The following is an 18,063-nucleotide window of genomic DNA, read 5'->3' on the forward strand; positions in this document are numbered from 1 at the left end:
GACGGCCAACCCCTCACTCTTTCCCAGTGGGGTCTCCATGTTAATTACTCCGGGAAGCGTTTCTCTATGAGCCTGGCCTGATCTACACAGCTCCCACAAACTATATGGTAACTGTAAACAGTCTTAAAGTGAGCCCGATTGATTCACCCTCCTATCAGTAACTTGCCAATGATTACTGCCTGTTTCACAGTCAGTCTCGTCTGATCTTCTCTTCCTCTGAGTGAATCCTTTCTGTCCTCTTCCCTTCAGCCCGTGCCTTTGAGACTACAGCCAGATTCCCCTTTCATTGCATTACATTCTCCTCACTGTCTCGGTGCTGCCACATACATCACCTGTCTCTGCATTTCCTTCTGTGATAGTGCTTGTGAAACCCATCCCCCTTCCTGCCCCACCTTCCAGCTGCAATGTTGGAAGATCACCACATTGGGCATTGCCATTAGTGCTCCAGCTCATTCATATTTCTTCACCAAACAGAAACACAACTCATCAACAAGAGTAAGTGGCAGGCAAATGAGATACATCAGACATCTAAAAGCAGTTTGTTGTTCAAAAGTGGAACTAACTTTAATTTGTATGCATACAATAGAATCAGGAAGAATAATACATATATAGCATGCAACTCATTTCACTGAACACATTTGTGCAAATAAATAATATCTCTGCAGTTCAACCAATTCCAACAGCATAACATTAGAGACAGAACATTTGGAAATGATACAGAAATTTCAGATACTAATGATTTAAAGAGGAGTACAGATGAAGATCGGGGAAACTGAACATGGTGTATACACAAAAATCCATTTCGCAATTGGAATGCCTCATTCAGGCAATTACATCTCTCTCCCTCAGTCTCAAATGGTCTTCTTCCCATTCGATTTTCTTTTACTCTCTGGGCCACCCCCAATAAGCAGTTCCCTTCCCTCCCCAGTTTAGCCTCATGCCTTCCTTTACACTGGTATGGAATGGTATCTTTCTAGTACGTTTGATTTTCGATGAACACACCGCGCTGGTTTGTGACCAGGTCGGCCAGTTGAACCTCACAGAATATGAGTTGCCCGATTGTTCCATATTAACAGCCCAAATCAGGGAGCCCTGGCTGACAGATAAGAAGTGTGAGCATCAGAGATGCTGACACCCTGGCAACTATCTCTGAATGAGGCAGTGCTAAAGTTGAAGACAGTTCATTTGTAAATAAAAGTTGAATTGGAGATCGACACTGGCCTCCGTGTATTTAAAATACATCTCCAGCACTAGGTTTGAATATTATTGTTATCCTTTTGTTATCAAACATCTCTGTGTGCAGTGATCAGCAGGGTTATAACATGGAGATGTGGGAACAGGTTTGTTTAGATTCCCTACAGTGTGGATACAGGCCCTTTGGCCCAACAAGTGCACACCAAACCTTGGAGCATCCCACCCAGACCCACGCCCCTGAACACTACGGGCAATTTAGCATGGCCAATCCACCTAGCGTGCACATCTTTGGACTGTGGGAGGAGACCGGAGCACCTGGTGGAAACTCATGCAGACACAGGGACAAGGTGCAAATTCCACACAGACAGTTGCCTGAGGCTGGAATTGAACCTGGGTCCCCAGTGCTGTGAGGCTGCAGTGCTAACCGCTGAGCCACCGTGCCGCCCCATATCGTGTTGCTTTTGCACAAATTTTGATGAAGAGGAAAATGCCACTGATAATGGGAACTGCAGATGCTGGAGAATCCAACATAACAAAGTGTGGAGCTGGATGAACACAGCAGGCCAAGCAGCATCTCAGGAGCACAAAAGCTGACATTTTGGGCCTAGACCCTTCATCAGAGAGGGGGATGGGAGAGGGAACTGGAATAAATAGGGAGGGGGGGGGATGCGGACCGAAGATGGAGAGAAAACAAGATAGGTAGAGAGGAGAGTACAGGTGAGGAGGTAGGGAGGGCATAGGTCAGTCCAGGGAAGACAGGCAGGTCAAGGAGGCAGGATGAGGCGTGGCTTGAGGTGGGAGGAAGGGATGGGTGAGAGGAACAACATGTTAGGGAGGCGGAGACAGGCTGGGCTGGTTTTGGGATGCAGTCGGGGGAAGGGAACAGCTGGGCTGGTTTTGTGATGCAGTAGGGGGAGGGGAAGAACTGGGCTGGTTTTGGGATGCAGTTGGGGAAGGGGAGATTTTGAAGCTGGTGAAGTCCACATGGATACCATTGGGTTGCAGGGTCCCCAAGCGGATTATGAGTTGCTGTTCTTGCAACCTTCGGGTGGCATTATTGTGGCACTGCAGGAGGCCCATGATGGACATGTCGTCTAAGGAATGGGAGTGGGAGTTAAAATGGTTCGCGACTGGGAAGTGCAGTTGTTTGTTGCGAACCGAGTGGAGGTGTTCTGCAAAGCGGTCCCCAAGCCTCTGCTTGGTTTCCACAATGTAGACCGGGTCAGGAGTGAGGGGGCAGGTCACTGTGAGGGGGTCAGGACTGCAGGGGCAAGTCACTGTGAGCGGGACAGGACTGAAGGGGCGAGTCGCTGTGAGCGGGTCAGGTCTGCAGAGAGAAGTCGCTGTGAGCAGGTCAGGACTGCAGGGGCAAGTCGCTGTGAGCGGGTCATGATGGAGGGGGCAATTCGCTGTGAGCATTTCACTCAGTCACTGCATCCCATTTCACTCAGTCACTGCATCCATGCTGCATGGCCCATGCTATGTATAAATGTGGCATAAAATCCTTACTTGTATGTTCATTTCTTCTTGTAATAACATATGGCATCAGTAGCATCCTTAATCACTTGCATTTAATCGGAAAGCCTGGTACAAACACCAGATAACATGACAGTCCGAACAGAACGCTTTTTCCAATGCTTTCAACATATAGTCATGTGTGTCTCAGTGAATAAAAATCCTCCTCATTTTACCCCAATTAAATCTCATAATAAAGGGAGTATGTCTGAAAGTCGTCTCATCCGAAGGAAAACAGATTTGCTCCAGGAAAGCTGCTAAAATATATCAAGAAAAATATATATGAAATGATTCTAGAAATTTCTGCAACACAAAGATCAAAGGAAACAATAGTTTGATGAACACACTGTTAAGTGTTGCACTTGCAGATCACATTTTGGAAAACGAACCACACTGATTTTCTACTTTATAAAAAAAAATTGTTCCAAGTCTTCATTATGCAGCAGAGAACTGAAAAGGTGTAGACTTTTAACCTGCATAGAAAGTATGTGCGGAAGTTAAAACAAACAAAAAAAGCCACTTCTGTCCTAAAAAGACAATATTACATTACAAAAAGGCAGGAAAGTTGGAGAATGCAGCATCATGCTTCCTGCAGAGATCAAGTTTTGTCTGTGTCGTAAAAAACAAAAGAACTGTGGGCACTGTAAATCAGCAACAAAAGCAGAAGTTGCTGGAAAAGCTCAGCAGGTCTGGCAGCATCAGTGAAGAGTGAGATCTGAGGAAGGGTCACAGGACGCGAAACATTAACTCTGACATTGTCTACGTCATAGTGAGTTACGTCTATTGCTTCAGCAAAATCCAACCAACTCTGAATGAAAATCAATGCTTAAGAAATATCCAAAACATCCGCTGTCCCCGTTGTGGCTTCCTCTACATTGGGGAAACGATGCAGAGGCTTGGGGACCGCTTTTCAGAACACCTACGCTCAGTTTGCAAGAAACAACTGCACCTCCCAGTCACTAACCATTTCAACTCCCCCTCCCATTCCCGAGAGGACATGTCCAACCTGGGCCTCCTGCAGTGCCATAATGACGCCACCCCAAGGTTGCAGGAACAGCAAATCATATTCTGCTTGGGAACCCTGCAGCCCAATGCTATCAGTGTGGATTTCACAAGCTTCCAAATCTCCTTTCCTGCCACTGCATCCCAAAACCAGCCCAGCTCGTCCCCGCCTCCCTAACCTATTCTTCCTCTCACCCATCACCCCTCCCACCTCATACCGCACCCCTATTTCCCCTCATCCCGCTCCCTTGACCTGTCCGGCCTCCCCAGACTGACCTATCCCCTCCCTGCCTCCCTACCCATACTCTCCTCTCCACCTATCTTCTCCTCCATCCATCTTCCATCCGCCTCCCCCTCTCTCCCTATTTATTTCAGAACCCGCACCCCCTCCCCATTTTCTGAAGAAGGTTCTCGGCCCGAAACGTCAGCTTTTGTGCTCCTCAGATGCTGCTTGGCCTGCTGTCTTCATCCAGCTCCACACGTTGTTATCTCGCATTCTCCAGCATCTGCAGTTCCCATTATCTCTCCAAAACAAAGACTGCTGTCTTTCAAAACCCAATCTCAGATTTTGAAGATAGTCCTGACCCTGAAAAAAATACCAAATATGTATAAAGAGGAAAATTGGAGGTGAAACCATGCAAAAAATTTTCACTGGCACAACAAATGTTCCAACTGTAAAAGCAGGTTAAGCACCTGTATATAAGGAAACTGTACTCAAACTTTAAACAGACACTTACAGCCAACAAATGTGAGAAAGATCCATTTCTTGCTGGATTACCAATTTTGCTGTTGGGAAAATAGGCCTAGGCTTAGCAATGTACATTCAAACAAGATAGCACCCTCTCAGAACTCAACACTCACAGTTGTAGAGTTCTGTTTTCACAGGTTGGAGTATAATAGCATCAAGCACAATACACCAAATCTTCTTTGGTGCCTTTTCCTTCCATAAAACTGCTTTTAGTAGATGTGCACAGAATTCATTTTATACACATTGAACAGTTGCTAAGTTCAAGACGCCAGTTCCAGCACTTGGACTTGCATCTGCTTCATCATCAAAACAGAACAAAATAAAGACCCACTCCTTGTAAGTCACGTTTTCCATTTTTAGTGACAAGGTGAAGTGCGAGAACTGCTCACTTGATGTTAAAATCTCTTAAGTATGTACCTATATATTTCAATTCTGTGAAATATGTGGAATGAGTTCGAGAGAAGGATTAATTTTGTTGCGCTGGGAGAGAGCTGGGACAGTTAAAATAGGTTGAATGGCCTCCTCCCATGCTAAAAATGTCCATAACTGTTCTTGGCCCTGCTAAGTTCAAGTGGCCATCCTTTCATTGTGACTGTGAGACGCAGCATGTTACGATAGATGGCATAATGAAGAAATCCTTTGTTATTAATGAACTTTTCAGCACTCGGCATTCTTCCGAAGTCAAATGTTCGATATGTACCTGTTGCACTGACTTGGTTCCAAACAGTTATAATGTGGAGGTGCTGGTGTTGGACTCGGATAGACAAAGTCAGAAGTCACATGACATCAGGTTATAATCTGACACGTTTATTTGAAATCACACAAGCTTTGGGAGTGCAGTCCCTTCATCAGGTGCGGTCAGGGAGGAAAACACACAGTCACACAATTGATAAGCAGACAGATCAAAACATCATACAACTGGTGTGAGTGGAGTGTCAGATAATAAGTCTTCATCCAGGATGTTTGTTGGTTTGCAGATATTTTGTTGAAGAAACACACAACTTGTAGTTACAGTCAGTGTGGTATCTTATAAATTCTTGCTTTTGAAATAAAGGTTAAAACTCTAAGACAGATTCTGAACACAAGCCTCGAAACTACAAGTCAGAGTCTGACATGAGATGTCACCTTTTGTACATTCCTGTTGCGTTGCCTGATTATCATGACAACACAGCACTGACATTGACTTGATAAACGCATAATGAGAGGCATAGATAGAGTTGATAGCCAGAGACTATTTCCCAGGGCAGAAATGGCTAGCACGAGGGGTCATAGTTTTAAGCTGGTTGGTGGAAAGTATAGAGGGAATGTCAGAGGCAGGTTCTTTCCGCAGAGAGTTGAGAGAGCATGGAATGCGTTGCCAGCAGCAGGTGTGGAAGCAAGGTCATTGGGGTCATTTAAGAGACTGCTGGACATGTATATGGTCACAGAAATTTGAGGGTGCATACATGAGGATCAATGGTCGGCACAACATTGTGGGCTGAAGGGCCTGTTCTGTGCTGTACTGTTCTATGTTCTATGTTTACTTGCCTCTAACACTCTTGGTCAAGGTAACAAAGTGTGCAGCTGGATGAACACAGCAGGCCAAGCAGCATCTGAGGAGCACAAAAGCTGACACGTTGGGCCGAGGCCTTTCATCAGAAAAGGGGGAGGGGGAGAGAGTTCTGAAATAAATAGTGAGAGAGGGGGAGGCGGATCAAAGATGCATAGAGGAGAAGATAGGTGGAGAGGAGACAGACAAGTTAAAGAGGTGGGGATGGAGCCAGCAGAGGTGAGGGAGGGGAGAGGTCAGTCCGGGGAGGACGAACAGGTCTCTGGGGCGGGAAGAGGTTAGGAGGTAGGAAATGGGGGTGGGGTTTGAGGTGGCAGGATGGGATAGGTGGGCTGGTTTTGGGATGCGGGAGGGCGAGGGGTGATTTTGAAGCTTGCGAAGTCCACATTGATACCATGGAGTGCAGGGTTCCCAAGCGCAATATGAGGTGCTGCTCCTGCAACCTTCAGGTGGCATCGTTGTGGCACTGCAGGAGGCCCAGGATGGACATGTTACCTGAGGATTGGTAGGGAGAGTCAAAACAGTTCGCGACTGGGAGGTGCAGTTCTTTCGTGCAAACTGAGCACAGGTGAAGCGGTCCCCAAACCTCTGTTTGGTTTCCCCGATGTAGAGGGGGCCACAATGGCAACAGTGGATACAGTCTACCACATTAGCAGATGTGCAGGTAAACATCTGTTTGATGAGGAAATTCTTCCTGGGGCCTGGGATGGGGGTGAGGCGGGAGGTATCGGGACCAGTGAATTTTAAACGTTGTGATGACAACATTTATGGATATGCAGGGAAAAGTGCTGGGTGTAGGGAGTGCTAGAGGGGAGTGTGGAGCGGATAAGGGGGTCACCTAAGGGTGGTGGGAAAAATGTCTTTGGTGGTGGGGTCGGATTGCAGCTGGCAGAAGGGTCGGAGGACGACGCATTGAATCCGGATGTCGGTGGGGTGGTACGTGAGGGCGAGGACGACACTGTTTTGGTAGTTATTATGGGGTGCGGGTGTGAGGGATGAGTTGTGGGAAACGCGGGTGACACGGTCGAGGGCGTTTTTGACCACTGAGGAGGGGCAAGTTCCGGTCCTTGAACAACCCTCAACAGTTTCTCTTTCAATTCCTCCCACTTCCTACAGACAAAGGGGGTGGCCAGGGTAGCCAAATGGGCCCAAGCTATGCCTGCCTCTTTGTAGGTTACACGGAACGCTCCCTCTTCCGTACCTACACTGGCCCTCAACCCCACCTCTTCCTCCGTTACATTGATGACTGTATCGGCACCGCCTCGTGTTCCCACAAGGGGCTCGAACAGTTCATCCACTTCACCAACACCTTCCTCCCGAACTTGAAGTTAACCTGGACAATCTCTGATACCTCTCTCTCCTACCTGGACCACTCTATTTCCAACCACTGAGAAACAAATATCCATTTCAACTCCACCAATTCCCACAGCTACCAAGATTACACCTCCTCTCACCATATTCCTGCAACAATTGATCTCCTATTCCCCATTCCTTTGCCTCTGCATCTGCACTCCCAGGATGAGGTATTCTATTCCAGTATATCTCAGATGTCCTCATTTTTCAAGGACCACAACTTGCCCCGCTCTGTGGTTGATAACGCCCTCGACGGTGTCTCCAGCATTTCCTGCAACAAATCCCTCTCACCCCACCCCGCAACAACAACCAAAACAAAGTCTCCCTCGTCCGAACGTACCACCCCACCAACCTCCGGATACAACGCATCATCCTTCGAAACTTTCAGATTCTCTGGGAGGCTACGGAGGAGGTGGCGGAGCCTTTGGCCTTGATCTTTGAGTCCTCATTGTCTACAGGTTTAGTACCAGAAGGCTGGAGGGTTGCAAATGTTGTGCCCTTGTTCAAAGAGGGCAGGAGAGATGACCCAGGTAATTATAAACCCAGTGAGCCTTGCGTCTGTTGCAGGAAAAGTTTTGGAAAGGATGATAAGAGAGAGAGGATTTATAATCATCGAGCAAGCACCAATTTGATGGGAGACAGTCAACATGTATTTGTCAAGGGCAGGTCGTGTCTCACAAGCCTCATTGAGTAATTTTGGAAGGTGACCAAGCACATGGATGAGGGTCGGGCAGTTGACGTGGTGTACGTGGACTTCAGTGAAGCCTTCGATAAGGTTCCACATGGTAGGCTATTGGAGAAAACATGGAGACATGGGATTGAGGGAGATTTAGCAGGTTGGATAAGAAACTGGCTTTGGCGAAGGAGGCAACCAGTGGTGGTTGATAGAAAATATTCAGCCTGGAGTCTGGTTACTACTGGTTTGTCTCAAGGATCTGTTTTGGGACCACTGCTGTTTGTCATTTTTATAAATGACTTGGACGGAGGCATTGGTAGATCGGTTAGTAAGTTTGCAGATGACACTCAAGTCGGTGGAGTGGTGGACAATGTGGAAGAATGTTGCAGGTGACAGGTAGACTTGGATGAACTGCAGAATTGGGCGGAAAGCTGGCAGATGCAGTTCAATGCGGATAAATGTGAGGTGATTCACTTTGGGATGAATAATAGGAAGGCAGAATATTGGGTCAATGGAAAGATTCTTGGCAGTGTTGCTGTGCAGAGGGTGTCCATCTATGTCGATCCCTGAAAATTGCCATCCAGGTTGATAGTGCTGTGAAGAAGGCTTCCGGTGTTTTAGGTTTTATTGGCAGTGGGATTGAGATCCAGAGCAACTGTCCAAACAGCTGGTGCGGTCTCATTTGGAATATTGCGTACAGTTCTGGTCGCCCCATTACAGGAAGGATGTGGAAGCATTGGAAAAGGTGCAGAGGAAATGTTGCCTGGTCCGGAGCCAAGGTCTTCTGAAGAAAGGCTGAGGGACTTGGGTGTGTACTCATTGGAGAGAAGGTGATTCAGAGGAGATTTAATAGAGACATACAAGATGATCAGTGGATGAGGCAGGGTGGACAGTGTGGGTCTTTTTCCGAGGATGATGACGTCAGCTTGTATGAGCAACAGTGAGGGATAATAGATTTGAGATAGATATCAGAGGCAGGTTCTTTACTCAGAGAGTGGTAAGGATGTGGAACCCCCTGCCTGCCAATGCAGTTAGCTCAGCCACATCAGGGGCATTTCAATAGTCCTTGGATAAGCATATGGATGATAATGGGATCGTGTAGGGGGATGGGCTTAGATTAGTTCACTGGTCCGTCCACATCATCGCAATGAGCAAAAAAGCACACCGTTGTCTCTACTTCCCAGGAGGCTAAGGCAATTCCGTGTGCCCACAAGGGCAACTTTCACTGATGTACCACAGAAAGCATCCTATCTGGATGCATATCACAGCACGGTTCCTCGAGCAAAACAATCCCGAATTATTATGGCTCCTGCCTTTCTTCTTCCAGGCAGAATTGGTTCTTCTTTGTCATAACTAATTTGGGAGAAAATCCACGCTCAGTCTAAGTTAATTCTTCCAACAATTCAGATACCATGGAATACTGAGCAATGAGTTGGTATGTGAGAAAAAGAGAGAGAGAGAGAGAGAGACAAAGCCAGAGAGGTTGGGGGGGTGGGGGAGGGAGACAGAGACAGAGAGAGAGAGCGCGCGCGAGAGAGCGAGAGAGAGAGCGAGTGAGAGAGAGATGGGCGATGAGGGAGAGAGGGAGAGACAGACAGACAGAATAGGTGACACAATGTGAGTGTGTGAGCGCCTGCATCAGACAGTGAGAGAGATGTTGCTGAGGTGGAGATAGTTGAGAGTGTCGATCACCAACAATCTCTCCTGGTCCACCCAGATCGTCGCAATCGGCAAAAAAGCACACCAAATGTCTCTATTTCCCCAGCAGGCTAAGGTAATTTGGAGTGTCCGCAAGGTCAACTTTCATTCATGTACCAGAGAAAGCATCCTATCTGGATGCATGTCACAGCATGGTTTGGCAACAGCTCTTCCTCAGACCACAAGAAACTACAGAGTCATGAACACAGCATAGTCCATCATGCAAACCAGCCTTCCATTCGTTGATTCCACCTCTACTTCCCGCTGCCTCGGGAAAGAAACTGACATAATCAAAGGCCCTTCTCACCCCACAATTACACTCTCTTCTCCCTTTTTCTGAAGGGAAGATGTAAAAAAAGTTTGTATACATGCGTGAAAAGATTCAACAACAGCTTCTTCACCGCTGTTATTGGACACCTGAATAGGACACTGAAAAGCTTAAATCTAATTTTGATCTTGCTCTCTGTGCATCTTCTCTGTAGCTGTCACTATGTTCCGTTTCACTCATGCGCCTTGTTTGATATCACCTGTCTATACTGCATGCAGAAGAAAACTTTTCACTGTACCTGGGCACATGTGACAATGATGACTCAAATGAAGATAATAAAATGTGAGGCTGGATGAACACAGCAGGCCAAGCAGCATCTCCGGAGCACAAAAGCTGACGTTTCGGGCCAAGACCCTTCATCAGAGATGCTGCTTGGCCTGCTGTGTTCATCCAGCCTCACATTTTATTATCTTGGATTCTCCAGCATCTGCAGTTCCCATTATCTCTGACTCAAATCAAATTGACTGTGTGCAAGAGAGAGATGAGCATATGATTGTGCTCAAGAGTGCAAAGACAGTGCATGAAAGTGTGTGTGTGCGCACGACAGAATGTGTGTGCCAGTGACTGTGCTTGAGAGTGTGTGAAAGGGCGTTCGCACAAGAAGGGAGTGTTACAGCATGCATGAGGGAGTGAGTGTGTCTGTAAGTGTGAGTGAGCTTGACAGCAAGTGAATTTGCAAACCTCAGTGTGTGAGGGAGAGATTTGTGGTAGTGTGTGTGTACTTGAGAGTAAGAGCATTGGCAAAAGATCCTGCAACAGTGCATGCAAGTGTGCCACAGAATGTGTGCAAGACCGTGTACGACTGTGTGATAGTAGGGAGTATGAATGAGTGAGAATGTGATAGAGTGTGTTCGTGAGAGACTGTGTTCTCGACTTTTTTTTGTGTGTGTGTAGTGTGTTTGTGCATGAGGGACAGAATATGCATGTGCAACATCGTGTGACTGTGAACCTCTGAGATAAAGACCACGAGAGCGAGAGAGCGAGAGAGAGAGAGAGAGCGAGCGAGAGAGAGCGAGCGAGAGAAGAGATGAGGAATTAGAAATGATGAGTGGTCAATACCTGGAGGAAATAAAGAACAATGTGTGAGTGTTAAGAGAAGCCGCTGGATGTAATATGGAGGCTATTGTTTTATTGATTGTACGAAATGAAAAGCAAGTGTCACCTCTCAGTGTCAGTGGACAGGAGATGCGCATTAGAGAAGGAGATATAGTCAGCCTTGTGAGAGACAGCAGACAAGTGGCAAATGCATAGAAACTGACATTAAAGCTTTCTTGTCAATGTGTAAAGAGGTGAGACAAATATGACGAGTCAATATTGTACCTTTGCACTCAGTAAAATCATAGAATCATGAATCAGAGAACCCTTACAGTGTGGAAACAGGTCCGTCAGCCCAACACGTCCACGCTGCCCCTCACAGCATCCCACCCAGACCCATCCACCTATAACTCACCTAACCTACACATCACTGAACACCTTGGGAAATTTTGCATGGCCAATCCACCAACCTTGCACATCTTTTGACTGTGGGAGGAAACTCGAGCACCCAGAGAAAACCCATGCAGGCACATGGAGAATGTGCAAACTCCACACAGAAAGTCACCAAAGGGTGGAATTGAGACAGCGGTGTTAACCAGAGCCACTATGCTCTATATTATGCTCATTCAGCTGCAAGCATTTTTTCTGAAAGAAGGGAAACTTACCATCGTCACAGGACGAGAGTGGTTTCAATCTTCTGTCAGCTTTGAGAACCTTATCCATATCTGCCTTCACAAGGGCAAGGTGATGGTAATGGTGTGAGACCGGTTAGTATTCAGCAGCTCGCCGTGCAAAACATGAACGGCACTTTCATTGCTTTTTTCCTAGGGGCATAACAGAAAGACATGAACATGAAAAAATCCTGAAATCTTTCTCCAATTTCAATCTCAAAGGGACCATCCATTCCTCAAAAGTCATAACCAAACTGAACATGGGCCTCCTGCAGTGCCACAAATGATGCCACCCCAAAGTTGCAGGAACAGCAACTCATATTCCGCTTGGGAACCCTGCAGCACAATGGACATGGCTGACAGCTCTGTCAACCACGAATGCAAGGAATGCTCAGTTGAGGAAGAATGCAGACATTTCGGAATCCCTCCAGCAGAAGATGATATCATGAGAACAAATGGATCTGTCTGGACAGTCCTGTTTGTAGATTTTGGGAAGTAAGACTCTATTGTTTGTCATCAAGGATATGGTTGAGTGATCATATTCAGACTGAAGAGACTAAATTTGTGAGGCTGGAGAATGGGTGCAGAACCATGCCTCTTGGAATTCCTGTGCGTGTCTATGCTTGGCTTGGCTACTACGGTTACCTTGTCGCAGTGTCCTCTGAGAGGCGTGATTCTCCACCCATAATGCAACCAACAAACAGATACAATTGGACCCCCACACACAAACCCATACAGATCAAAACCGGAAATGACAGTACTCATGGTAACAGACTGGACAGTGTCAATTCCAGACAGAGTAGAATAACATCGTCTCATTGGAGGCTGTACCGATGATGTCACCGATCATGGTGACGAAACGTCTGAATGAGAAGCCGCCAGCTCGGCGAGCGAGTCAACAACCTCAATCAGAGAACTGGCTGTTTTGAACTACCTTGTTCAAGAGTTTCAGTTTTGATTTTGAATGTTAAATCTCGCTCCCACATAGGGATGGAGGATTACTGTTAACAGCTGCATTCCAACTAATTCATATCGAATCATTATTGTTTTGACCAGTCTTCGGGTCAGGCTCCCTCGGTGACTGAGTCTCCCAAATTGTTAAGTTCCCTCGTGAAAGACTCCCCTTCTTTACACACCCAACTAGATCCACCTCAGTTGGTACGAATTAAGCTGATTAAAAAGGATCTTTGGGTTGTGGATACCTTCCTATGTTTCAGAAGGAGTCAAGATAACTCAGGGTGACACGGTGACTCAGTCGTTAGTAACGCTACCTCACAGCACCAGGGACCTGAGTTCCATTCCAGCCTCGGATGACTGTCTGTGTGGAGTTTGCACATTCTCCCCTTGTCTGTGTGGGTTTCTGCTGGGTGCTCTGGTTTCCTCCTACAGTCCAGAGATGTGCAGGTTAGGTGGATTGGCAATGCTGAATTACCCACAGTGCCCACGGATGTGTAGGTTAGGTACATTAGCCATGGGAAATGCAGGCTGACAGGGATAGAGTAGGGGAATGGGGATGGGTCTAGGTGGGATGCTCTTTGGAGGCTTGCTGTGGGCTTGTTGAACTGAGTGGCCTGTTTCCACACTGGGGATTCTATAAAACTAGCTTCTCCTGAACTCGTGAGAGAGTGAGTTTATCAATTGCTAAATGCAACAAGTCATAAGGCACCACAAATATGCACAAGTTAGAAACAAGAAATTTGCTCAAAAACCATAAAAGTTAAGAGGGATACGGATACTTCAGCCTTTGGATTGTTTGTGAAGAATAGAAAGTGGGATGTTGTGGCCACTAAGTTGGGCGATCCCCGTAATGTTGATATGAATTCAGCAGTTAATTTTGAGATTCTTGTTGAAATTCTTTTGACCTTGTTTCCCTTTTGACATTGCCCAGGTTTGCAGAGCTCAGAGCAAGAGATTTTCTTTTCTTCTTAACTGCAGCATTGGGCGATGAAACGGCTGTCCCAGAGCCGTGACCTCCCCAACTCCTGAGACCACATGAGCACATTCGCCCAGGAATACACACGGACTGAGACGAAAGAACTATCGGGATAACAACACTCAGCGTGGTACTGGAAAAGGCAGCATGTACAAACAGAAAACAGCTGTAAATAGTGTCAAGAGGTGAAATCAAGTGATAAAGCTAAATTCATGGCTCTTTGCTTGCGTGCTCATTGTATTCAGAACAAAGTCAACAAATTAATAGCACATTTCGAGGTTGACGGGCATGATTTTATAGCTATTACAAAGACATGTTTACAAGGAGATCAACACTGGAGGTAAGTGCGCAGGGCTGTACGACATTCCAAAAAGACAGGCAGGAGGGAAAGTGACTGTAAGCGAAGAAATTAGTATGAGAGCAAGAAACGATCTTGGATCGGAAGATGTAGAATCCAATTTTATTTATTTGTTAATGGGAGGAGGACATCCCTGGCTACGCAGTGTTTGTTGTCCATCCCTAATTGCCTCGGGGACAGTTCAAAGTCAATCATATTGCTGTGGGTCTGCAGTCACATATAGGCCAGATCATGTAAGGGTGGCAGTTTCCTTCCCTAAAGCACATCAGTGAACCAGCTGAGTTTTTCTGACATTTGGCAATGAATTCATGGTCATCATTATATTCTTAATTCATGATTTTCTTTTATATTGAATTCAAATTCCACCATCTGCTGTGCTGGGATTTGAACACAGGTCCCCAGAATGTTATCTCAGTCTCTGAATTAACAGTCCAGCAATAATACCACTAGGCCATTTCCTCCCCCATCGTGGAACAAGAAAGCCTGTAGCTGATTCCCACTTGGGAAAAACAGTGAACCAGGAGCTTCTTAAATGGGCGATCGCATCTCCTTACATTTTAAGACAGCCATGGATAATCAGGACCTTGTGGGAAGGGACGAAATTGGGGGAGGGAAAATTACATCAGTGTTAGGTAGGAGCTGAGCAGTATTAATTGGGAGGAGCTTTTATTGAACAAGTCAACATTTGATATGTGGGAGTTATTTAAAGACCTACTCTTCAGTTCAGAACTGGCCTATTCCAGGGAAGGAGGAATGACATGGATGGCAATCTAAGGACATACGGACATAAGAAATAAAACAGGAGTAGGCCATCTGTCTCTTCCAGCTCGTTCCGCTGATCTTTTTTGCGGACTCAGCTCCACTTACCCTCCCATTCACACTAACCCTCAATTCCTTTCCTGTTCAAAGATCTATCTGTTTTGGCTTTCAAAACATTCAACAAGGGAACCTCAACTGTTTCAGTGGGCAGAGAATTCCACAGATTCACAACCCTTTGGATGAAGAAGCTCATCCTCAACTCAGTTTTATATCTGTTCACACTTATTTTGAGGCTGTGCCCCCGAGTTGGGATTTCGCCCATCAGTGGAAACAATTTCCGATCCATTTGTTTCATAATTTTAAAAGTTTCTATTAGATCACCCCTCATTCTTCTAAATTCCAGTGACTGCAATCCTAGTCTACTCAATCTCTCCCCGGACAGCAACATTTTTAATTCTGGAATCAACCTCGTGAACCTCCTTTGCACCCCCTCCAGTGCAAGTACATCCTTTCTCAAGTGAGGAGACTAAAACTGCACAAACTACTCCACACCAAGCCTCACCAGCACCCGAGACAACTGTAGCATACCCTCCCGATTTTTAAACTGCATCACTCTCGCAATGAAGGACACTATTCCATTTGCTGTCTCAATTACCAGCCGCATCTGCAAACTACCTGATTCAGACACAAGGCTGCCCAGCTCACTCTGCGGAGCAGCATGCTACAATTTTTCACCATTTAAGCAAGACTCCATTTTTCCATAATTGCTACCAAAATGGATACCCTCACATCTACCATCATTGGACTCCATCTGCTAGGCCCTTGTCCATTCACTTAAACTTTCTGCATCCTTCCGCAGATTTTCATTGTCCTCTTCAGACTTTACTCTCTCACTCATTTTCGTGTCATCTGTGAACTTCGAAAAATACAGAGCAGAACAGGTCCTTCGGCCCTCCATGTTGCGCCAACCTGTGAACTAATCTAAGTCCGTTCCCTCACACGATCCCATCATCATCTATATGCTTATCCAAGGACTGTTCAAATGCCCTGAATGTGGCTGAGTTAACTGCATTGGCAGGCAGGGCATTCCATGCCCTTACCACTCTCTGGGTAAAGAACCTGCCTCTGACATCTGTCTTCAATCCATCACCCCTCAATTTGTAGCTGAGCCCCCTCGTACAAGCCAACATCATCATCCTAGGAAAAAGACTCTCACCGTCCACCCTGACTCATCTTTCTCTGATCGTCTTGTATGTTTCTATTAAAGGCCCTCTTAGCCTTCTTCTCTCCAATGAGGACAGACTCGAGTCGCTCAGCCTTCTCTCATAAGACCTTCACTCCAGACCAGGCAACATCCTGGTAAATCTCCTCTGCTCCTTTTCCAATGCTTCCGAATTCGTCCCGCAATGGAGCGACCAGAACAGGTCGCACGAGCGTTTTGTGCAGTTGCAGCATGACATCACGGCTCTGGAACTCAATCCCTCTCCCAATAAAGTCTAACACACCGTATGCCTTCTTCACAGCACTATCAACATGGGTGGCAACTTTCAGAGATCTACGTACATGGACGCCAAGGTCCCTCTGCACATCCGCACTACCAAGAATCTTTCCATTGGCCCAGTATTGTACCTTCCTATTATTCCTCCCAAAGCGAATCACCTCACATTGAACTCCATTTGCCACCTTTCCACCCAATTTTGCACTTTATCCAAGTCTCCCTGCAACATGCGACATTCTTCCACATTGTCCACCACTCCACCGACTTTAGTGTCATTTGCAAACTTACTAACCCATCCACCTATGCCTGCGTCCAAGTCATTTATAAAAATGACAAACAGCAGTGGGCCAAAAACAGATCCTTGAGGCACACCACGAGTAACCGGACTCCAGGCTGAATATTTTCCATCAAACACCACTGGTTGCCTTTTTACCGAAAGCCAGTTTCTAATCCAAACTGCTAAATCTCCCTCAATCACATGGCTCCGTATTTTCTCCAATAGCCTACCATGTGGAACCTTATCAAAGGCTTTACTGAAGTCCATGTGCACTACGTCAACTGGCCTTCTCTCATCCACATGCTTGGTCACCTCCTCAAAATCTCCATGAGGTTTGTGAGACACGACCGGCCCTTGACAAATCCATGTTGACTATCTCCAATCAAATTGTTGCTTCCGAGATGATTATAAACCCTATCTCTTATAACCCTTTCCAAAACTTTTCCTGCAACAGACGTAAGGCTCACTGGCTGTAATTGCCTGGCTCATCTCTCCTGCCCTTCTTGAAGAAGGGCACAACATTTGCAATCCTCCAGTCCTCTGGTGTTAAACCTGCAGACAATGAGGACTCAAAGATCAAAGCCAAGGGCTCCGCCACCTCCTCCCGAGCTTTCCAGAGAATTCTCGGAAAAATCCTCTCAGGCCCAGGGGATTTATCTAGCTTCACACCTTCTAGAATTGATAACATCTCCTCCTTACTAACCTGAATCCTTTCAAGTCTAATAGCACGTATCTCAGTCGTCTCCTCGATGATATTCTCCTCTTCCTCAGTGAAAACAGATGAGAAATATTCATTTAGCACCTCTCCGATCTCTACCCGGTCCACACACAACTTCCCACTTCTGTCTTTGATTGGCCCTATTCCTACCCCAGTCATCCTTATATTCCTCACATACCTTGAGAAAACTTGACGGTTCTCCTCTATTCTACCTGCGAATGACTGCTCAGGACCCCTCCGTGCTCTTCTTCACTCTCTCTTTAAATCCTTTCTTGCTCATCTGTAATTCTCCATCGCATCAACTGATCCATCTCATCTCAACATCACATAAACCTCGCTCTTCTGCTTAACGCGAGATACAATTTCTTTAGTAAACCACAGTTCCCCTACCTTATCACTGACCCCTGCCTGACAGGGACATACCTATCAAGGACACGCAATATCTGTTACTTAAACCAGCTCCCCATTTCGATTGTCCCCATCCCCTGCATTTTGCTACCCCATTCTTTGCCTCCTAAGCCTTGCCCAATTATAATTGCCTTCCCCCATCTGTAAGTCTTGCCCTGTGGCATGTTCCTCTCCCACTCCATCGCTAAACTAAACGTAACCGAATTATGGTCACTCTCTCCAAAGTGCTCATCTACCACTAAATCAAACACCTGGCCTGGTTCACTGTCAAGTACCAGATCCAGTGTGGCCTCCCCTCTTGTCGGCCCTTCGACGTACCGTGTCGGGAAACGCTCCTGCGTGC

General features: G+C 46.4%; 1 long non-coding RNA gene across 1 annotated transcript in view; it reads right to left on the reverse strand.

The window, feature by feature from the left end:
- Positions 1-557: 557 nt before the first annotated feature.
- Positions 558-18,063, reverse strand: part of LOC132208647 (uncharacterized) — a 30,538-nt gene continuing 13,032 nt past the window's right edge. The window contains exons 2-3 of the long non-coding RNA XR_009444773.1: positions 11,764-11,922; positions 558-4,297 (exon numbers count right to left, since the gene is read on the reverse strand). This is a non-coding gene — a long non-coding RNA (uncharacterized LOC132208647). The remainder of the gene's footprint in view (positions 4,298-11,763; positions 11,923-18,063) is intronic.

The sequence above is a fragment of the Stegostoma tigrinum genome, unplaced genomic scaffold (assembly GCF_030684315.1).
Source record: "Stegostoma tigrinum isolate sSteTig4 unplaced genomic scaffold, sSteTig4.hap1 scaffold_491, whole genome shotgun sequence".
Classification (NCBI taxonomy): Eukaryota; Metazoa; Chordata; class Chondrichthyes; order Orectolobiformes; family Stegostomatidae; genus Stegostoma; species Stegostoma tigrinum.